Consider the following 17,133-nt stretch of genomic DNA (forward strand, 5'->3'; position numbering starts at 1 on the left):
AGGACTCCCCTCGTACTGTTGACACTACGTTTTTTGCTGCCTCTCATATTTCTCCTATAGAAAATCGGCTCCACCAACAGATTACTCGTCCAGCTCTTCCGGCACCTGTCCGTACTCATACCAGGTCACAAAGTGGTGTTTTCATGCCCAAAGAATATAAAGATGGTTGTATTCGTTGGGGTTCTTTTTGTGCTACAGGAGAACCGGAAAACTTAGGGGAAGCACCTGGTGATCCCAAGTGGAAGAAGACAATGGATGAGGAGTACAATGTGCTGATGCAGAACAAGACTTGGCGTTTGGTTCCACTTTTTAAGGGGAGCAATGTCATTGACTGCAAATGGGTCTATAAGGTAAAGAGAAAACCTGATGGAACTATTGATAGGTATAAGGCTCGCCTAGTGGTCAAGGGGTTTAAATAGATGTATGGAATTGATTATGAGGATACATTGTGTCCAGTGGTGAAATCTGCTACTATTGGGATAATTCTTCCAGTTGCAGTCTCTAAAAACTAGTGCATGCGTCGGTTAGATGTGAAGAATGCGTTTCTGCATGGTGTTCTAGAAGAGGAAGTATTCATGAGGCAACCACCCGGGTATGAAATTTTGGGCCCACCTCAGAAAAATTACAAACTTGATAAAGCATTGTATGGAATTAAACATACACCTAGAGCTTGGTACTCTAGACTATCATCCAAGTTGTAGTCTCTTGGTTTCACTCCGTCTAAAGCAGACACGTCTTTATTCTTTTATCATCGGCATGGAACAATCATTTATATGCTTATCTATGTTGATGATATTATTGTTACAAGTTCATCCACCAAGGCAGTTGAAGCTCTTCTCAGGGATTTACGTATGGACTTTGCACTCAAGGATTTGGGCAGTCTACATTTCTTCCTTGGCATTGAGGTAAAACATGTAGGAAATGGAATTGTTTTGTCTCAAGAAAAATATGTGCAAGATATTCTTCAGCGTGTGGGTATGAAGGGTTGCAAACCATCACCTACACCCTTATCCACTTCTGAAAAAATATCACTTGATGATGGAGAGGTACTTGGTGCAGCAGACTCCACTAGGTACAGAAGTGTTGTAGGAGCATTGCAATACTTGAGTCTAACCAGGCCAGATAATTCCTTTTCAGTCCATAAAGTTTGTCAGATTTTGCATGCTCCCACTAGTAAACATTAGACATCAATCAAAATAATTGTGAGGTATCTTCAAGCAACAAAGGGTTATGGATTCAAACTTGCTAGATCAGACTCTATGTTGGTAAGTGCTTTTTCAGATGCAGATTAGGCACGCTGTCCTAATGACACGAGATCTACATGTGGTCTTGCAGTTTTTCTTGGTGGTAATTTGGTTTCGTGGAGTGCTCGTAAGCAACCTACGGTATCAAGATCAAGTACAGAAGCTGAATACAAGGCTCTGGCTAATGGTATCGCTTAAGTTATTTGGGTGCAAAACTTGTTAACTGAATTGGGTGTGCCAGATCCAAAGGCAGCCTCTCAATGGTGTGAAAATCTTGGTGCCACTTATCTATCTCTAATCCTATGTTCCATGCTAGGACTAAGCATATTGAGATCGACTATCACTTTGTTCGAGAAAGGGTAGCCAATAAGCTCCTTAACATTCAATTTATACCAACGGGTGATCAAGTAGCAGATGGATTTACTAAACCGCTTTCAGTGCGGCAGATAGAGGCCTTTAGACGCAATCTCAACTTAGATATTTGTGATTGAGGGGGAGTGTTAAACATTGTGTACATACGGTGTTGTATAAAACGTATAGAGTATAGGTTGTGTGCATGCTTATCTTCCTGTAAACATGTTAGGCTGTTTAGATAGATCTCTTTTTCGTTATTTACTTAGAGATCAAACTTGCAACCTAACCAACCCTTGTACATCTCTGGTTTGCCGACTATAAACACGAACGCGTCCCTGCCGAAGGGCATCACGCTTTACCTCTCGTTCTTTACACGTTCAACTGTTACTCAGACTAACCATGCTTGCATTTCTCTGAAATTATTGACTGTTGTGACCTATGTAGATACTGCTTGCGTTAATTTGCATGATGATTAGCTGGTCTACTCTACCTCTATGTGGACAATGCCGAGTAGAGCAATGAAGCAGTAATCCAGCACCGATCGCCACAGTATCGATCAGAATTTAGAACCCAACCATGAGATGCTCCTCGAGATCCACAGTCCGAGAGTTCCCAATGCACAACATAGATTAACCCTCGGCTACTTCGCCTATCACACTCTTGAATATACTCTCGATCCAAGCCAAGAACCAAGACAGCTCGGCGGATCCAACACCAGTTGCAAACCTCGCCGGTCGGCCACGAGGTCATGACACGAGGGCAACTACTTTATAGACCATGAAAAATACATAATGTAGTATAAAGGTTATGAACCGGTGGAGGCGTGAAGGAAGGCGCTCCGGAAGTGGAGGGCGCGTTAGTAGAATCATATTCACTACGAGGGCGGTGAGTGTAGTGGAGAGGAAAACGGGAGATGGATGATCAGGGTGGGGAGGAGGATGGAGGGGAAGGAGAGATGGAGAATGAGGGTGGGGAGGAGGATGGAGGGGAAGGTGGTGTCGGTGGTGGATGAGGAAGAGTGAGATGCGTCGGAGGAAGTGGGAGACAAAAGGCATATAGAGGGTGTATCGGGAAGAAGATGAAAAGAAATATCGTCCATAGAAAAACGCAGGAGGAAGGGTGAGAGTAGTAAGAACGAGACTCAAAGTCACATCGCGCAAAATGCGCAACCGACGACCAATGGGATCCCAACATCGATAGCCCTTGTGCTCATCACTGTTGCCAAGAAAAATACACTCGACCGACTGAGCAGTCAGTTTGGTGCATTCTCGCGGGGCAAGAAGGACATAGCATACACACCCAAACATACGAAGAGCTGAGTAGTCAAGAGAACAACCACTGACACACTCCATAGGAATGGACCCTGCAAGGCAGTCAATGGCTGAATGTTGATGAATTAGGTGGAAGTGGAAACGGCCTCAACCCAAAAAATGGGTGGAAGGGAAGTGGTGATCATCAACGCACGAGCCGTCTCAAGTAGATGGCGATGCTTGCGTTCCGCAACGCCATTCTGAGCATGGACACCAGGACATGAGAACTGGGCAAGAGTACCATGTTTCGCGAGAAAGGCACACAACATCTAGGAGATATACTCGCCAGCGGAGTGAGCACGAAAAGTAAGAATAGGCGTGGAAAACTGGGTGTGAACCATGGCAGCAAATCGTTTGTATGGAGAGAGAACCTTGCTATGAGATTTCATAAAGTATATCCAAGTGTAGCAAGAGTAATCATCAATAAACACAACATAGTAGCGATGACCACCTTTCGGATGAAAGGGAGCAGGACCCCACACATCAGAATTAACTAAGTCAAAAGGACGCTGAGATACCGACTCACTAGTAGGATAAGGTAATTGAGTTTGTTTTCTAAGTCTACAACCATTACAATGTAAAGAAACGTCTCTAGAGACAGACCCTAACATACCCTGACTCACCAAAGACAACAAGCGGGAACCACATAGGTGACCAAGTCGATGATGGCACTGTTGGAAGGTCGCAGAAGAGGAGGCAACAAAAGCATGAGAATTGGCAGAAGTGGTGGCAGCGGAAGGAACATGAAGCCAGTCAACCTCCCAAAGACCCCCCGACTCACGACACCGAGGGACAGCACCAACCAGAGCCTTGGTGCAAAGATCCTGAACAGAGCAAGAGTCGGGATCAAGAATTACACGACAACTAGAATCAGTAAGTTGGGCAGCGGAGAAGAGGTTCATGGTAAGACGGGGAACATGAGAAACACTAGGAATAGAAAAAGACGGAGTAGAAAGGGTGCCATGACTAACAACAAGAAGGGGAGTGCCATCAGCAGTGAGAACATTAATAGTAGAATCAAGAGGTTGAAGAGAAGACAACGCGGAAGAATCATAATACATATGAAAGAAGCTCCAGAATCCAGAACCCATGAAGATGTACCTGACTGTGTAGGTGTCGATGGTGATGAAGGGGTGGGAGCAGTCATAGCGGCAACATAACTCGTCGATGAAGAGCCAGAGAAAGCCAGGAGGCGCTTGAGCCGTATAATGTCCTGGTCAGTGGTTGACAGAGTCGAGGAAGATCCAGGAGTCCCACTGGAGGAAGAGCACCTCTAGTCTCGTTGTTTCTGACGACAATCAGACTCTGGATGACCTGACTTGGAGCAGTAGCCACATAATGTATCACGACGCGACTGGCCCTTCTCAGCATAAGGAGGGCGACCCCCCACCCCCACCCATGGGCGTGGGCAGGAGCGATGGTGCAGTGGGACGAGCAAATGACACATGAGCTCGGACAACCAACACCGAAGGAACCGCAAAGCAACCCAACAGAACGAAGGCCGGTCTCCTTAGCACGAAGCTCAGCAAGTACTTGTGTGATAGCAACACGACCACGAGTAAGCAAGTGAGCACGCCGAGGCTGAAACTTGGAACGGAAGTGATATAAGAACTCATGGACACGCTGAAACTCCAAGTCACACCGCATAGTCTGGCAACAACGACAAATTCCAGAAACAACTATCCAAAGAGAGTCAAACTGGCGCCAGATGGCGAAAATCTGTGTGTAGAACTCATCAACAGAAGAGTCACCTTGCTAAGAGTGTGCTCCTAACGCACACCAGATAGGTAGAGAGCATCACCAGAGGGCTGGTAGCGCTGACAGAGATAAGACAACATTGCTACAGTGGTGCCGAGACCCATTGTAACGCCCAAGATGCGGTCCTATCCTTATTTTGGCACGAGAGCCTCGACAGGGATAGAAATGCATCTCGTCTTTTTGCAAGAATGGATATCGTTACAAGTACATGTACTAAAAAGATGAGTATAAAGAGTTGGCTTACACTCGCCACAAGCTACATCAGAGTCACATCAGTATAATACATACAATCATCCTGAAGAAGAGGAGGGTCCGACTACGGACGAAAACAAACGATAAAATAATGACGTCCATCCTTGCTATCCCAGCTGCTGGCATGGAACCCATCCTAGATCGATGATGAGGAAGAAGAAATTCCAAATGAACAATCAACACACTCATGTCAAGTATCCCTTTACCTGTACCAGCAACTGGTGTTGTAGTAATCTGTGAGCCACAGGGACTCAACAATCTCTTTTCCAAAGGTATCAAGACTAGAAAGCTTAATGGGTGAGGTACAGTTAAGTGGTGAGGCTGTAGCAAGCGACTAAGCATTTATTTGAGGTGGCTAACTTACGAGTACAAGAATAAAAGAGGGGGATGATATACACATAGCGGACGTGGACTACTGATGATCAAATGAATGATCCTGAACACCTACTTACGTCAGTCATAACCCCACCGTGTCCTCAGTCGGAGAAGGAGCTCACGAAAGAGATAGTCACGGTTACGCACACAATTGGCACATTTTAATTAAGATTACTTCGAGATTTCTAGAACCGGATGTTAAACAAAATTTCCACGTTGCCCCATAACCGCGGGCACAGCTTTCCGAAAGATTTAACCCTGCACGGGTGCTCCAACTAGTCCATCACAAATTACCACAAGCCGCATAGAAATCCTCGATCACGAAACTCGCGATCTCGTCGGACTCCTTACTAGAAAACCTCAACTCTGAGATTTCCCAAAGCATCACTGGAATCCCGATGCACAAGATGTTTCGTCAAAGGTAAAATTAATCCAGCAAGGCCGCCCGATGTGTCGACGAACCCGATAGGAGCCGTGTATCTCGTTCTTAGGACACGACCGGATGGGAAAGCCTATGAGTAAAACCAAACCTCGAGTTGCCCCGTGGTGGCCCCGCAGTCTACCCTTTTTGGACCAACACTCATGAGGAGCACTGGCCCGGGGGTTGATTAAGTTTCCTCGGGTTAATTACTCCCTATGTGGTTCATTAGTTATTAGGCAAATGTAGTACTAAAGTTGGGCCTTGCCAGACCACTCTTAATCTAAAGCGAATTATCAAGGGGGTCCCCATAACAACCCCGATCGTGTTAGGAGTGCTCAGTTATGGAATATAACACCGGTAGCCGAAACTAAGGCGGCAAAGGTGGAACAAAACACCAAGCTAGAAAGGTCGAGCCTTCCACCTTTTAACAAGTATATAGGTGCATTAACTTAAATAGTATTAACATGATGACATAACAAGGAACCCATGTTATCACATGGAAGCAACTGCACCTACAACTAGCAATGCTAACACATGGTTAAGCAAGCGGTAACATAGCCAATCAGTGGTTTGCTAGGTTGTAGAAGGTTGAAGGTTTCATGGCAATGTTGAGAGGCTGATATTTAACAGGTGGTAGGCAACAAGACATGCGATAGAAACGAGACAATTAGCATGCATTGATAGTAATGGTATCTAGGGAAATGGTCATCTTGCCTGAGATCCTGCTTGGAAGAAGAATGACTCCGTGAAGCAGACGAACCGACGTAGTCGAATGAATCCTCACACTCCGAAGCGGTTTGGAACTCTATTGAGACGAAGCAAACCGGGAACAAGAATCAACAACGATAACACCACCGCACATGCACGACATGATGCAATTCACATATGATGCATGATCAGTTTAAATATGCAAGGCATGGCATGGAAATTCACACGGTCAAACGCTAGACATTAAGTGAAGCTCCATATGCAACGAGTGGCATATTGACCGAACTTCACGTTTAATTATTTAGTTCACTCCCATTTTATTTAGTCGGCAATATTAAATGTTCTTTAAACATGGCAAGAGGTGAAGCATGTGATCCTACACGAGATACTAGCCAATCTACACATTTAGCACATTTGAACGGGGCTGCGGTTAAAAGATATGTGCAAAACATGATATTATGCCATGAATGCCACATGCATGCAATTTTATGAAAACACGGGCAAGCGGGACATGAAGCAGTTGTCGCCATGGCGAACAAAAGGGGACCATGGCGGCAAAACGGAAACGATGCCACGGCAACGTTGTTGGGGAACGTCGCATGGGAAACAAAAAAATTTCCTATGCGCACGAAGACCTATCATGGTGATGTTCATCTACGAGAGGGGATTTCCGATCTACGTACCCTTGTAGATCGCACACCAGAAGCGTTAGTGAACGCGGTTGATGTAGTGGAACATCCTCACGTCCCTCGATCCGCCCCGCGAACCGTCCCACGAACCGTCCCGCGATCCGTCCGACGATCTAGTGCCGAACGGACGGCACCTCCGCGTTCAGCACACGTACAGCTCGACGATGATCTCGGCCTTCTTGATCCAGCAAGAGAGAAGGAGAGGTAGATGAGTTCTCCGGCAGCGTGACGGTGCTCCGGAGGTTGGTGGTGATCTGATCTCGGCAGGGCTCTGCCCGAGCTCCGTAGAAACGCGATCTAGAGGTAAAATCGTGGAGGTATGTGGTCGGGCTGCCTTTGAAAAGTTGTCCCAAATCAGCCCTAATTTCTCCATATATATAGGAGGAGGGAGGGGAGGCTTGCCTTGGGGCTCAAGGAGCCCCAAGGGCTGCGCACCAAGGGGAGGAGGAGTCCTCCTCCAATCCTAGTCCAACTAGGATTGGAAAGTGGAGTCCTTCTCTCCTTTCCCACCTCCTTTTTTTTCTTTTCTCTTTGATTTTCTATCCTTGGCGCATAGGGCCCTCTTGGGCTGTCCCACCAGCCCACCAAGGGCTGGTGCGCCACCCCCAAGGCCTATGGGCTTCCCCGGGGTGGGTTGCCCCCCCCCTCGGTGAACACCCGGAACCCATTCATCATTCCCGGTAACTCCGAAAACCTTCCGGTAATCAAATGAGGTCATCCTATATATCAACCTTCGTTTCCGGACCATTCCGGAAACCCTCGTGACGTCCGTGATCTCATCCGGGACTCCGAACAACATTCGATAACCAACCATATAACTCAAATACGCATAAAACAACGTCGAACCTTAAGTGTGCAGACCCTGCGGGTTCGAGAACTATGTAGACATGACGCAAGTGACTCCTCGGTCAATATCCAATAGCGGGACCTGGATGCCCATATTGGATCCCACATATTCTACGAAGATCTTATTGTTTGAACCTTAGTGCCAAGGATTCATATAATCCCGTATATCATTCCCTTTGTCCTTCGGTATGTTACTTGCCCGAGATTCGATCGTCAGTATCCGCATACCTATTTCAATCTCGTTTACCGGCAAGTCTCTTTACTCGTTCCGTAATACAAGATCCCGCAACTTACACTAAGTCACATTGCTTGCAAGGATTGTGTGTGATGTTGTATTACTGAGTGGGCCCCGAGATACCTCTCCGTCACACGGAGTGACAAATCCCAGTCTCTGTCCATACTAATTCAACGAACACCTTCGGAGATACCTGTAGAGCATCTTTATAGTCACCCAGTTACGTTGCGACGTTTGATACACACAAAGCATTCCTCCGGTGTCAGTGAGTTATATGATCTCATGGTCATAGGAACAAATACTTGACACGCAGAAAACAGTAGCAACAAAATGAGACGATCAACATGCTACGTCTATTAGTTTGGGTCTAGTCCATCACGTGATTCTCCTAATGACGTGATCCAGTTATCAAGCAACAACACCTTGTATATAATCAGAAGACCCTGACTATCTTTGATCAACTGGCTAGCCAACTAGAGGCTTGCTAGGGACTGTGTTTTGTCTATGTATCCACACATGTATATAAGTCTTCATTCAATACAATTATAGCATGGACAATAAACGATTATCTTGATACAGGAATTATAATAATAACTATATTTATTATTGCCTCTAGGGCATAATTCCAACAGTCTCCCACTTGCACTAGAGTCAATAATCTAGCCCTCACATCATCATGCGAATTACATTGTAATAAATCTAACACCCATACAGTTCTGGTGTTGATCATGCTTTGCCCGTGGAAGAGGTTTAGTCAGCGGGTCTGCTACATTCAGATCCGTGTGCACTTTGTATATATTTACGTCCTCCCCTTCGACGTAGTCGCGGATGAGGTTGAAGCGTCGTTTGATGTGTCTGGTCGTCTTGTGAAACCGTGGTTCCTTTGCTAAGGCAATGCACACGTGTTGTCACAGAACAAGGTTATTGGATTCAGTGCGCTTGGCACCACTCCAAGATCCGTCATGAACTGCTTCATCCAGACACCCTCCTTAGCCACCTCCGAGCCAGCCATGTACTCCGCTTCACATGTAGAATCAGCTACGACGCTTTGCTTGGAACTGCACCAGCTTACTGCACCCCCATTAAGAATAAATACGTATCCGGTCTGGGACTTAGAGTCGTACGGATATGTGTCAAAGCTTGCATCGACGTAACCCTTTATGGCGAGCTCTTTGTTACCTCCATACACGAGAAACATCTCCTTAGTCCTTTTCAGGTACTTCAGGATATTCTTGACCGCCGTCCAGTGATCCACTCCTGGATTACTCTGGAACCTGCCTGCCATACTTATGGCCAGGCTAACATCCGGTCTAGTGCACAACATTGCATACATGATAGATCCTATGGCTGAAGCATAGGGGACGGTGCTCATATGCTCTCTATCTTTATCAGTTGCTGGGCACTGAGTCTTACTCAATCTCGTACCTTGTAAAACTGGCAAGAACCCTTTCTTGGACTGTTCCATTTTGAACCTTTTCAAAACTTTATCAAGGTATGTGCTTTGTGAAAGTCCTATGAGGCGCTTCGATCTATCCATGTAGATCTTAATGCCTAGAATGTAAGCAGCTTCTCCTAGGTCCTTCATAGAGAAACTTTTATTCAAGTAATCCTTTATGCTCTCCAAAAACACTACGTTGTTCCCAATCAGCAATATGTCATCCACATATAATATTAGAAACGCCACAGAGCTCCCACTCACTTTCTTGTAAATACAAGATTCTCCAACCACTTGTATAAACCCAAATGCTTTGATCACCTCATCAAAGCATTTGTTCCAACTCCGAGATGCTTGCACCAGTCCATAAATGGATTGCTGGAGCTTGCACACCTTGTTAGCATTCTTAGGATCGACAAAACCTTCGGGTTGCATCATATACAACTCTTCCTTAAGGAAACCGTTAAGGAACGCCGTTTTGACATCCATCTGCCAGATTTCATAATCGAAAAATGCAGCTATTGCTAACATGATTCTGACGGACTTAAGCATCTCTACGGGTGAGAATGTCTCATCGTAGTCAACTCCTTGAACTTGTGAAAAACCCTTTGCCACAAGTCGAGCTTTATAAACGGTCACATTGTCGTCAGCGTCCGTCTTCTTAAAGATCCATTTGTTCTGAATAGCCTTGCGGCCCTCAGGTAGTACTTCCAAAGTCCACACTTTGTTTTCATACATGGATCCTATCTCAGACTTCATGGCCTCCAGCCATTTGTTGGAATCTGGGCCCACCATTGCTTCTTCATAATTTGCAGGTTCATTGTTGTCTAACAACATGATTGACAAAACGGGATTACCGTACCACTCTAGAGCAGCACGTGGTCTCGTCGACCTGCGTGGTTCGGTAGGAACTTGAACCGGAGTTTCATGATCATCATCATTAACTTCCTCCTCAACCGGCGTTGCAACGACAGGGGTTTCCCCTTGCCCTGCGCCACCATCCAGAGGGATGAGAGGTTCGACAACCTCATAAAGTTCTATCTTCCTCCCACTAAATTCTCTCGAGAGAAATTCCTTCTCGAGAAAAGCTCCGTTTTTAGCAACAAACACTTTGCCCTCGGATTTGAGATAGAAGGTGTACCCAACTGTCTCTTTGGGTAACCTATGAAGACGCACTTTTCCGCTTTGGGTTCCAGCTTTTCAGGCTGAAGCTTTTTGACATAAGCATCACATCCTCAAACTTTAAGAAACAACAACTTTGGCCTTTTGCCATACCACGGTTCGTATGGTGTCGTCTCAACGGATTTTGATGGTGCCCTATTTAAAGTGAATGCAGCTGTGTCTAATGCATAACCCCAAAACGATAACGGCAAATCGGTAAGAGACATCATAGATCGCACCATCTCTAATAAAGTACGATTACGACGTTCGGACACACCATTACGCTGTGGTGTTCCAGGCGGTGTCAACTGTGAAACAATTCCACATTGTCTTAAGTGAGCACCAAACTCGAAACTCAGATATTCACCCCCACGATCAGACCGTAGGAACTTGATCTTCTTGTTACGATGATTTTCAACGTCACTCTGAAATTGCTTGAACTTTTCAAATGTTTCAGACTTGTGCTTCATTAAGTAGACATAACCATATCTACTCAAATCGTCAGTGAAGGTGAGAAAAGAACGATATCCGCCGCGTGCCTCCACGCTCATCGGACCGCACACATCGGTATGTATGATTTCCGATAAGTCACTGGCACGCTCCATTGTTCCGGAGAACGGAGTTTTAGTCATCATGCCCATGAGGCATGGTTCGCACGTGTCAAGTGAATCAAAGTCAAGTGACTCCAAAAGTCCATCGGTATGGAGTTTATTCATGCGCTTTACACCAATATGACCTAAGCGGCAGTGCCAAAAAAACATGGCGCTATCATTGTTAACTCTAACTCTTTTGGTCTCAATGTTATGTATATGTGTATCACTATCAAGATTCAATATGAACAATCCTCTCACATTGGGTGCATGACCATAAAAGATGTTACTCATAGAAATAGAACAACCATTATTCTCTGACTTAAAAGAGTAACCGTCTCGCAATAAACAAGATCCAGATATAATGTTCATGCTCAACGCATGCACTAAATAACAATTATTCAAGTTCATAACTAATCCCGATGGTAACTGAAGTGAAACTGTGCCAACGGCGATTGCATCAACCTTGGAACCATTTCCTACATGCATCGTCACTTCATCTTTCGCCAGCCTTCGCCTATTCCGCAGTTCCTGTTTCGAGTCGCAAATATGAGCAACATAACCGATATCGAATACCCAGGCACTACTACGAGAGCCGGTTAAGTACACATCAATAACATGTATATCAAATATACCTGATTTTTCTTTGGCCGCCTTCTTATCAGCCAGATACTTGGGGCAGTTGCGCTTCCAGTGACCCATACCCTTGCAATAGTAGCACTCTGTTTCAGGCTTATGTCCAGCTTTGGCTTTCTTCGTCGGATTGGCAACAGGCTTGCCGCTCTTCTTTGAATTACCCTTCTTGCCTTTGCCGTTTCTCTTGAAACTAGTGGTCTTATTCACCATCAACACTTGATGCTCTTTACGGAGTTTAGACTCTGCGACTTTCAGCATCGCAAACAACTCGCCGGGTGACTTGTTCATCCCTTGCATGTTGTAGTTCAACACAAAGCCCTTATAGCTTGGCGGCAGTGATTGAAGAATTATGTCAGTGATAGCCTCTTGCGGGAGTTCAATACCCAGCTCAGCTAGACGGTTTGAGTACCCAGACATTCTGAGCACATGTTCACTGACAGACAAATTCTCCTCCATCTTGCAAGCATAGAATTTTTCGGAGGTCTCATACCTCTCGATCCAGGCGTTCTTCTGAAAGATAAACTTCAACTCCTGGAACATATCATATGCTCCATGACGCTCAAAGCGACGTTGAAGTCCCGGTTCTAAGCCATACAAGACTGCACATTGAACTACTGAGTAGTCCTCCTTACGTGTTAACCAAGCGTTCTTAGCATCCTGGTCAGCTGTAGCGGGTGGTTCATCTCCTAGCGCAGCATTAAGGACATAATCGTTCTTCCCAGCTTGTAGGATCATCTTAAGATTACAAGCCTAGTCTACAAAGTTGCTTCCATCATCTTTCAACTTAGCTTTCTCTAGGAACGTATTAAAATTTAGGGTGACTGTCGTGTGAGCCATGATCTACAACACAAATATATTCAAAGTGGACTTAGACTATGTTCAAGATAATCAGAGTTTAACTTAATCAAATTACTTGCTAAACTCCCACTCAAAAAGTACATCTCTCTAGTCATTTGAGTGGTTCATGATCCACTTACACTAGCTCAAGTCCGATCATCACGTGAGTTGAGTATAGTTTCAGTGGTAAGCCTCCCTATGCTAATCATATCAACTATATGATTCATGATCGACCTTTCGGTCTCATGTGTTCCGAGGCCATGTCTGCACATGCTAGGCTCGTCAAGCTTAACCCGAGTGTTCCGCGTGTGCAACTGTTTTGCACCCGTTGTATGTGAACATTGAGTCTATCACACCCGATCATCACGTGGTGTCTCGAAACGACGAACTGTAGCAACGGTGCACAATCGGGGAGCACACAATTTCGTCTTGAAATTTTAGTGAGAGATCACCTCATAATGCTACCGTCGTTCTAAGCAAAATAAGGTGCATAAAAGGATTAACATCACAGGCAATTCATAAGTGACATGATATGGCCATCATTACGTGCTCCTTGATCTCCATCACCAAAGCACCGACACGATCTTCTTGTCACCGGCGCCACACCATGATCTCCATCAACGTGTCGCCATCGGGGTTGTCGTGCTACTCATGCTATTACTACTAAAGCTACATCCTAGCAAAATAGTAAACACATCTGCAAGCACAAACGTTAGTTTAAAGACAACCCTATGGCTCCTGCCGGTTGCCGTACCATCGACGTGCAAGTCGATATTATCTATTACAACATGATCATCTCATACATCCAATATATCACATCACATCGTTGACCATATCACATCACAAGCATACCCTGCAAAAACAAGTTAGACGTCCTCTAATTTTGTTGTTGCATGTTTTACGTGGTGACCATGGGTATCTAGTAGGATCGCATCTTACTTACGCAAACACCACAACGGAGATATATGAATTGCTATTTAACCTTATACAAGGACCTCCTTGGTCAAATCCGATTCAACTAAAGTTGGAGAAACCGACACTTGCCAGTCATCTTTGAGCAAGGGGGTTACTCGTAGCGATGAAACCAGTCTCTTGTAAGCGTACGAGAAATGTCGGTCCAAGCCACTTCAATCCAACAATACCGCGGAATCAAGAAAAGACTAAGGAGGGCAGCAAAACGCACATCACCGCCCACAAAAACTTTTGTGTTCTACTCGAGAAGACATCTACGCATGAACCTAGCTCATGATGCCACTGTTGGGGAACGTCGCATGGGAAACAAAAATTTTCCTACGCGCACGAAGACCTATCATGGTGATGTTCATCTACGAGAGGGGATTTCCGATCTACGTACCCTTCTAGATCGCACACCAGAAGCGTAAGTGAACGCGGTTGATGTAGTGGAACGTCCTCACGTCCCTTGATCCGCCCCGCGAACCGTCCCGCGATCCATCCCACGATCTAGTGCCGAACGGACGACACCTCCGCGTTCAGCACACGTACAGCTGGACGATGATCTCGTCCTTCTTGATCCAGCAAGAGAGACGGAGAGGTAGATGAGTTCTCCGGCAGCGTGACGGCGCTCCGGAGGTTGGTGGTGATCTGATCTCGGCAGGGCTCCGCCCGAGCTCCGCAGAAACGAGATATAGAGATAAAACCGTGGAGGTATGTGGTCGGGCTGCCTTTGAAAAGTTGTCCCAAATCAGCCCTAATTGCTCCATATATATAGGAGGAGGGAGGGGAGGCTTGCCTTGGGGCTCAAGGAGCCCCAAGGGCTGCGTACCAAGGGGAGGAGGAGTCCTCCTCCAATCCTAGTCCAACTAGGATTGGAAAGTGGAGTCCTTCTCTCCTTTCCCACCTCCTTTTTTTCTTTTCTCTTTGATTTTCTATCCTTGGCGCATAGGGCCCTCTTGGGCTGTCCCACCAGCCCACCAAGGGCTGGTGCGCTACCCCCAAGGCCTATGGGCTTCCCCAGGGTGGGTTGCCCCTCCCCCCCCCCCCCCCCGCGGTGAACACCCGGAACCCATTCGCCATTCCCGGTACATTCCCGGTATCTCCGAAAACCTTCCGGTAATCAAATGAGGTCATCCTATATATCAACCTTCGTTTCCGGACCATTCCGGAAACCCTCGTGACGTCCGTGATCTCATCCGGGACTCCGAACAACATTCGGTAACCAACCATATAACTCAAATACGCATAAAACAACGTCAAACCTTAAGTGTGGAGACCCTGCGGGTTCGAGAACTATGTAGACTTGACCCGAGTGACTCCTCGGTCCATATCCAATAGCGGGACCTGGATGCCCATATTGGATCCCACATATTCTACGAAGATCTTATCGTTTGAACCTTAGTGCCAAGGATTCATATAATCCCGTATGTCATTCCCTTTGTCCTTCGGTATGTTACTTGCCCGCGATTCGATCGTCAGTATCCGCATACCTATTTCAATCTCGTTTTCCGGCAAGTCTCTTTACTCGTTCCGTAATACAAGATCCCGCAACTTACACTAAGTCACATTGCTTGAAAGGCTTGTGTGTGAAGTTGTATTACTGAGTGGGCCCCGAGATACCTCTCCGTCACACGGAATGACAAATCCCAGTCTCGATTTATACTAATTCAACGAACACCTTCGGAGATACCTGTAGAGCATATTTATAGTCGCCCAGTTACGTTGCGACGTTTAATACACACAAAGCATTCCTCCGGTGTCAGTGAGTTATATGATCTCATGGTCATAGCAACAAAATGACACGATCAACATGCTACGTCTATTAGTTTGGGTCTAGTCCATCACGTGATTTTCCTAATGACGTGATCCAGTTATCAAGCAACAACACCTTGTATATAATCAGAAGACCCTGACTATCTTTGATCAACTGACTAGCCAACTAGAGGCTTGCTACGGACAGTGTTTTGTCTATGTATCCACACATGTATATAAGTCTTCATTCAATACAATTATAGCATGGACAATAAACGATTATCTTGATACAGGAATTATAATAATAACTATATTTATTATTGCCTCTAGGGCATAATTCCAACAAACGTTTCGATCCCGATAACTCGATGAGATACCAATGCCAACATATTGTGAGCGTGTGCGTGTCATGCCCAAGAGTGGTGGGGTGATCTCGGTTACCGGGTTCCGATGTGTGAGGGGCATGGAAAAGGAGGGACAAGTGCAATGCACGGTCATAAATGGTGCAAGCATACGGTTCACTTATACATCACATGCATTCTGTCCACCACATCGTCCCAACGGCTATACCTTGTACAAACCCAAAAGCTTTGATCATCTCATCAAAGCGTATATTCAAACTCCGAGATGCTTGCACCAGTCCACAAAAGGATCGCTGGAGCTTGCATAATTGTTAGCATCCTTAGGATTGACAAAACCTTCTGGTTGCATCACATACAACCTTTCCTCAAGGAAACCGTCGAGGAAACAATGTTTTGACATCGTATGTGCAATATTTCACAAACAATGCAGCAATTCCTAACATAATTCCAACAGATTTTTAGCATCGCTATGAGTGAGAAAGTATCATCATAGTCAACTCTTTGAACTTGTCGAAACATCTTTGCGATAATTCCAGCTTTTCTTAATGGTGACTTTTCACCACCATCGTCTGTCTTCCCTTTAAAGATCCATCTTTACTTAATATTCCAACGACCATCAAGTAGTTCTTCCAAAGTCTACACTTTGTTTTTACACATGGATCCTCCCTCGGATTTCATGGCCTCGAGCCATTTGCCAGAATTCGGGCCCACCATCGCTTCTCCACAGCTCATAGGTTCATTATTTTTCAACAACATGACCTCCAAGACAAGGTTACCGTACCACTCTGTAGTAGTATGCGACCTTGTCGACCTATGAGGTTTGTAGTAACTTGATCCGAAGCTTCAATGATCACCATCATCAACTTCCACTTCAATTGGTGTAGGCGCCACAGGAACAACTTCCTATGCCCTGCTACACACTGGTTGAAGTGACAGTTCAATAACCTCATCAAGTTCCACCACCCTCCCACTCAATTCTTTCGAGAGAAACCTTTCCTCGAGAAAAGACCCGTTTCTAGAAACTAAACACTTTCCTTCCGGATCTGAGATAGGAGATGTATCCAGCTGTTTTGGATATCCTATGAAGATGCATTTATCCGCTTTGGGTTCGAGCTTATCAGACCGAAACTTTTTCACATAAGCGTCATTGCCCCAAACTTTCAAGAAACGAAAGCTTAGGTTTCTCCAAACCATAGTCTATACTGTGTCATCTC

This window comes from Hordeum vulgare, chromosome 2H (assembly GCF_904849725.1).
Source record: "Hordeum vulgare subsp. vulgare chromosome 2H, MorexV3_pseudomolecules_assembly, whole genome shotgun sequence".
NCBI classification, from domain to species: domain Eukaryota; kingdom Viridiplantae; phylum Streptophyta; class Magnoliopsida; order Poales; family Poaceae; genus Hordeum; species Hordeum vulgare.